The following is a 7,184-nucleotide window of genomic DNA, read 5'->3' on the forward strand; positions in this document are numbered from 1 at the left end:
CAGTATTTTTTCGCTAGGTGGCGCTTTCAGCAGTAGCAGTGTTTATGAGTCGGTCTGTAATAGTTCTCAATAAAAGCTTATTTCTCGTCATTTGCGTGCCCATCCGATCTAAATCCACGTGCAGGGTGTTAGCAGGACAGTATCGCTACACTTTGAAGACGAGACTTGAACGTTTTGTGTTGTGTACAACGATTTCTGGATCTTATAAGTTGCCAGCGTCGGCTGAGTGGGGAGGGTGCCGAACAAAGGAATCCTACACGACAGCACTCCAGACGTCCTACGATCGTAGAGAGGAGTTCTAAATGCCCAGAGAAGCATCCATCAAAGGAGCTGATTTCTAAGTCTACGGGGATAACCGCACGATCTGACCGGTGAGTCTTCTGTGAAGAAATTGGCTAAAAGCACAGTGTTGGGCTGTAGTAAGCCTTTGTTTACATTTTCATGATGTCCGAAGTGGATATATCCGTACCAGATCCGCTTGCGGACAAGCTGGCCGACACGAATCTGTGGATTAAATGCTACATGAAATCAGGATTCAGGGCAAGGGAAGAAGACGTTGCCTTGTCCCTAGTAGAAAGTACGCAACATCATGGAGCCGATGGTGTGAGACCGTCAGACATATTGGGTGTTCAAGTCATTCCCCCAATGATCATCATAAACTTGTCAAACCCCAAAGCAAAAGCCGCAGCTCTTAAACAGGCTCATATTCAGTTACATGGCAAGGATCTGACTTTGCTCGACTTCGTGACCACACCCCTGACCAAACCTCGCTTAACCAGGATATCAATACACGGGGTGTATCACTCGGTACCTGACGTCGTTGTAGCTGATTGGGTTGACAAGTTTTCCATACGTGCCACACCAATCGAGAGACATCTAGTCAAAAACGCTACTGACATGTTCAAGCACCTTAGAACGGGGCACAGGTTCTGTTATGTGGAAAAGTTCACTGAGCGTCCGCCCCCGAGGTTCACCACCATAAGTGTGCCGCATCCACTGAACCCTTCTGAATGTACTGACATTGATCTTGAAGTATTTTGTGGTCAAGGGCAGATCGTTAACTGTCGACGTTGCAAAGCTCTCGACCACAAGGCTTACGAATGCCCTAACATCACGTGCTTCTCATGCGGTATGACTGGGCACACCAAGGCAAATTGCGCCTCCATTACTGAAACCGAGCGACATCCAACTCGGCGCTATGAAAGAAGGTCTGCTGACCGAGATGATTCTGTTGGGTTTAGTCCCCAAACCCAAGACTCGGTAGACATGATCAACCGAGCCTTTAACAAGTATGTGAGACCAGCCGTAGTACCTACGTCTAACAGATTCCAGTCACTCGCTAGACTAGAGGACGAATCTGACCTCGCCATTGCAGGAGCTATACGGGACATTCGTGTTCAACACACAGATCAGCGTCCGTCAGCGGTTGCTGATGCTGACAGGCGCCACCTCTCTAATCACAGGAATAAGCGGCGGTCTAGGGCCTCCAGACTCATGTCGGCTGAGGAACCACATCTCAACAGCGACGTCACAGCACCAAGCTACCGCCCCCCAAACGATCGCTACAACCTGAGGAACAGGAAACGCTCGCTTCCCTCACCTGAGCAACGCATACATCCGGCAACTAAAAAACAGAACGCAGAACGATTTCAGGTCGCTGTAGGCCCTATTCCATCATCCAGTCAAGGAATCCCGAAACCTGCTCGTGACCTACACACCAAAACCGTTTCCCACATAACCACCCCTCCACTCACCACCGATGTTCCACCTTTGGACCTCCGGACTACGTGTGAGGAATCCCTGTCGGCCATGCCCGCGACAAGTCCTCCTGATTCAACTGTTTCCTGTGATACTGTCCGCGTCTGCGCCACGAACACTCACTCAAACTCCAGACCGTTGGTGGGCGAATAGCAACGAGCTAAGACTCTCCCAACTGACATTTCATGTCTTAATGTACTATATCTAAACGCCCGCAGTGTCAAGTCAGTTAGCAAGAAATACAACAAACTCGTTCGCTTTCAAAATCTTGTTGCTACTGTCCAGCCTGACATCATATCTGTGACTGAAACCTGGCTAACCCCGTGTGTTGCCGACCAGGAGCTTCTGCCCCAGGACTACACCGTTCATCGGAAAGACAGAAGTGTGACCAAGCCTGGAATAACAGGTGGTGGTGTAATGTTGGCTGTTAAATCTAATATTCTCTCTCAGAGAAGAGAGGACCTTGAGCCCATGGACGAGGTTCTTATTTGTGACATTCATCCCACAAATCATCAAAAAATTGTACTCATTGTGTATTACAGGCCACCGAGTGGTGACTGTCTGTCTTTAATGCTAATCTGAGCTCTATTCTTAGCTGTGTCTCCAAGGAGTACAGCCAGGTAGTACTGATGGGTGATCTTAACTGCCCAAACATAGATTGGTCTAAAGGAGGAAGCCACTCCGAACATGAGGGTCGCCTATGTGATTTACTAAATGACTACGCTCTTACTCAGATAAATAATGTCATCTCCAACAGTCATGGTCATTTGCTAGATGTAGTGTTGACTAACATACCTGACAAATGTTTAGAAATCGAACAGGTGACATCAGAGTATCCTACTGACCATGCTATATTACAGTTTGGTTTGATCGTCAATAGGAAGATCAAAAGGCATGAAGATAAACGATATGTTTATAATTATAAAAGAGGTAACTTTAATAGGTTAAGGTTAGATCTAGAAAGAAAACTACACAATATCAACAATGATGTTAATCTTGACAATATCTGGGAGAGGTGGATTTTCGAAGTTACCGAATCTGTTGAGCTTTGTGTTCCCAAAATGTGTGTTAAACGATCATCTTCATTACCTTGGTTCGACGGTGAAGTCAGACATGCGCGCAACAAAAAGAAGACGGCATGGCGATTAGCCAAACAAACTAACAGTCCTTCACATTGGAGCAAGTTTAGAAAACTCAGAAACGACCTTCAAAGACTCATTAAGACAAAGTACAACTCGTTTCTGAACAATCTTGGCTCGCTAGTACAGACGAACCCGAAAAGGTTCTGGTCTTTTTTTAGATCTAAAACCAAATCCAAATGCCTTCCGGCCGTCTTGAATTCAGCTAGCGCCGTAGCAAGCTCCGCTATAGAGAAGGCTGACATGTTTAACGATCACTTTCATTCAGTCTTCACTTTATCTAATGATACCCTTTGTCTGCCTGAAATCGCTGTTTTCGAACATCCATGTCTAGGAAATATTGTATTTTCAATTGAAGAAGTCCAAAATGTACTGTCTAGACTCGATTGCTCAAAGGCTATTGGTCCAGATGGACTTTCTCCTACCGTATTTCGAGAGTGCGCACATGTGATCGCTCCTCACCTGACTGCATTGTTTAACAGAAGTTTGAACCAAGGCTGGGTTCCTGCGCAGTGGAAGGATGCAAATATTTGTCCTGTCTTTAAAAAAGGCCGGAAAGATTTAGTAGAAAATTACCGCCCAATTTCTCTTCTCAGTATTGTTGGAAAGATAATGGAAAGGTGTTTGTTTAATCGTATCTTTCCTCATTTAAAGCACTTGATCTATCCATTACAACACGGTTTCATCAAGGGCAGATCATCATCGACACAGCTCCTTGAAATTTACCATGAAATTGGCGGGATTTTAGATCGAGGTGGCCAAGTAGACATTATATATTTGGATTTTTCCAAGGCATTTGACTGCGTTTCTCACCAGCTGTTAGTCCATAAGCTCAAAATGTATGGTATTCATTCTAATTTACTTTCCTGGTTCCATAGTTATCTTTCATGTAGGAGGCAACGTGTAATGGTCGAGGGTACATGTTCGGATTGGCTCCCAGTAGTATCGGGAGTGCCCCAAGGGTCAATTTTAGGTCCCCTCCTTTTCTTATTATATATCAACGATCTTCCATCCGTAGTAAGCAACAAAATGGGCCTTTACGCTGACGACTCCAAATGCTACAAACATGTATCTACTGTTTTAGATTGTGTATCACTCCAGAGAGATATTGATTGCATGTACGATTGGAGTAATACTTGGCAAATGAATTTTAATCCTGACAAATGTAAAATTCTCAGGATAAGCAGATCTAGAAATCCTATTACTTTTACGTACAAAATGAATAACACGGTCCTCGAGTCTGTTCCTGAATTTACCGACTTAGGGGTATTAGCTACGTGGAATTTAACTTTCGATTCTCATGTACATAATATCACTTCGAGAGCAAATTCAGCTCTCGGCTTTTTAAAAAGATCTGTAGGTTTCAATGCCCCTGTAAATGTAAAAAAATGCTATATCTCACTTTAGTCAGAAGCAGACTTGAGTACTGCTCTGTCGTTTGGTCACCCTATACACACAACCTCATTTCCTCAGTCGAAAAAGTTCAAAGACGTGCCTCCAAGTATATTCTTAATGATTACACAGCAGACTACAAGACGAGATTAATACATTGTTCACTATTACCTCTGTCCTACCGACGAGAAATACTTGATCTATGTTTTTTATATAAGTGCTTACTAGGACTTTATGATATTAATATTGACAACTTTCTAAATCTCCCACATCCCCTTTTAAGAGCACATTCACAAGCTAAACTTATCCCTGGTAAATGTCACACTACAAACTTTCAGTACTCCTATTTTAACAGAATCGTCTACATATGGAACTCCTTACCACCTGAAATTAGAAAACTTCGGCTAAATCCAACATTCTCAACAAATCGTTTTAAGCAGTCCGTTATTGATCATTACTTCTCTCTTTTGGCCACACATTTTGATGTCTATCTAATAAGCACTTGGACCCATTGTTCCAAGTGCTGATTGGATGCACGTCTAAATGTGTGGTCAACCTATAGTTACATCATTCTCATTTGTTTGTTAACCTTAGTTTATCTGATCCCTTTTATTGTTGTTTCGTTTGGGTATTGTTTCGTATCTTGCCGTTTTTTGTTAGAATACCTCTATGTAAAGTTCTTTGTTTTTATCTGCCCTTTCTCTATTGTTTATTGTTATGATTTTAACTGTTGCTGGAGGTGTGGGTCATGTAAAGGTATATCCTGTTACCCACACCTTGCAGAACTTTTTCTGTAAAGTTTAATAAATAAATAAATAAGTATTCTACCACGGGTCTGACATAGGATATGAATACTTGGAGCAAATCATTCACCGTAACATTGAACTTTTTCAGACTTCTAAGCATGATGAGTCTTCCGTTAGCTTTGGAGATCATTTTTGATACATGCGTATCCCATTTTAAGTTTGACTGTAACCATATTCCCAAAAGACACGAGACTACCACGATCTCCAGCGGGGTGCCATTGATTTTGAGAACTGGAGGGGCAGGCGGAAGCTTCATGAACGACAAAATCATAACCTTGCTAAACTTCCCTAACTCGAAGGGATTGGCTGCCAAAAATTATGAATTGAAACTAGAATATACTGTAATCAAGATGGAATGGAAGATAAAATTAGTTTGATAGAATTTACTTTTCATACAATAGACTTTGTAGACTGGTGCAATATGTTTCCCTAATTTGTAACTTTACATCTAAGAAATATTGAGGAATTCATATCTCTAATAACTTTTATTTATAAACATAAGAAATATCTGTTAATACACTTTCACCATCACATGGAAGCATGGAGCAGTCAAATTTGATTTACTCCATAGATAACATTTCTTGTGCTATCCTTACACACATGTATCTATAAACTACCATTTTGTTTTGACCTGCACGCTACCAGTGGGTATATATATACAGTAAAGGGGAAAAGGTCTTCATTCAATAAATCCACGTAGGTGTTGATTCAAACAAGATGATGTTGTGGAAAGAAAGGTCAAGTTCGAAAATGGTTTAGCTGCCATTTTCCTACTGCACTGTAATAGAACGTATGTGTATTTGTGGAAAACAATACCCGAGGTTAGATGGGATGGATAAAATGGAATTTTCAACTGCTACAAACACACGATCATGCAGTCGTTTGCTTTTTGGGTAAGTACTCATTGGCAATACATGAATGAGACCTTATAGTCTTGTTTAATTTTGTAGTAACTTAAAAGGAGAAATTTGTATGTTGTTGGTAGTTCTTAACAGTCACATTTTGCATAGTAATGGAAATTGCCGGTCGAAAGCTGCTACAGACAGACAAAACAGTGACGCTTTCGGCAGTGCTGATGTGACCAAGTGTGCCTCCAACACATCATAATATGATTGTACATTGTATAGTACCGAAAATCGCACAAACACACAAAACCCCATGCAGCCCCGTTCTGAGACTGCTACGAAACGGGGCAAAACTCCTTTCCACGGCAAACTCCCCTTTTCGGCAAACTCCCTTCCTGGCATACGAGAAACTAGCCAACGTTGAAAATCGCGAACCGCCCACCCCCCGCGAACAGCCCCGTTCGGAGACTGCTACGGAGGCTAATACGATATATTACACGCTTAGACAAGGGGTAAGGCATTAACAAAACAAGACCAAAAATTGGTAGGGGTCTTGAAGCGGTCACTGTAAAAACCTCGAAGACACAAACATTTTGCATTTATTTTATCTACGTTGAAAATGCTATCTACAAATTTTATTCTACTTCACATCTGAAGGATATACTAGAAATGTTATGTCTACCACCACTGAAAAAGACCCAGGTGGCTAATTCACTGTAAAAACAACCTAAAAGCTACCATAACCTAGCAATGTATCTACTATTAAAAGCAAGACCTAACAAGCTTTGAAAGTGTAACAAAACCAGGCAACATATATAATGCCATACATATGCAGGGAGGCATTATGTACATGGTATGGAGACAGATTAACTAGCTTATGGTAGCTTTTAGGCTTTTGCTGAAAACGTGGGGAAGGACTGACAAGAGCAGGAAGGGGATACGTCAACGCACGTCACTCGCACGGTTGCGGTAATATTAATAAGTATGTGGTCTGCATGCCGTGAGTGGTTGCGTGCATCGTTCGTGGCGCAACTGGTGAGTTGTATGTGCTTATAACGTACGGAGGCGGTACTTACCACTTAAGGATCTCAAAATATTGTTTTGGCGCACATACGACGGGTTGTGCCCTTGGCTTTAGTGAACAATTTTCCAAACGTTTTGTTCTGTGACCTTTTTCTAAGTTGAGTCTTTTCCAGCTCCTATACTGATACGAAGAACTTTGTTTATATGTCAGCTTTATACTA

This window comes from Branchiostoma floridae, chromosome 9 (assembly GCF_000003815.2).
Source record: "Branchiostoma floridae strain S238N-H82 chromosome 9, Bfl_VNyyK, whole genome shotgun sequence".
Lineage (NCBI taxonomy): Eukaryota > Metazoa > Chordata > Leptocardii > Amphioxiformes > Branchiostomatidae > Branchiostoma > Branchiostoma floridae.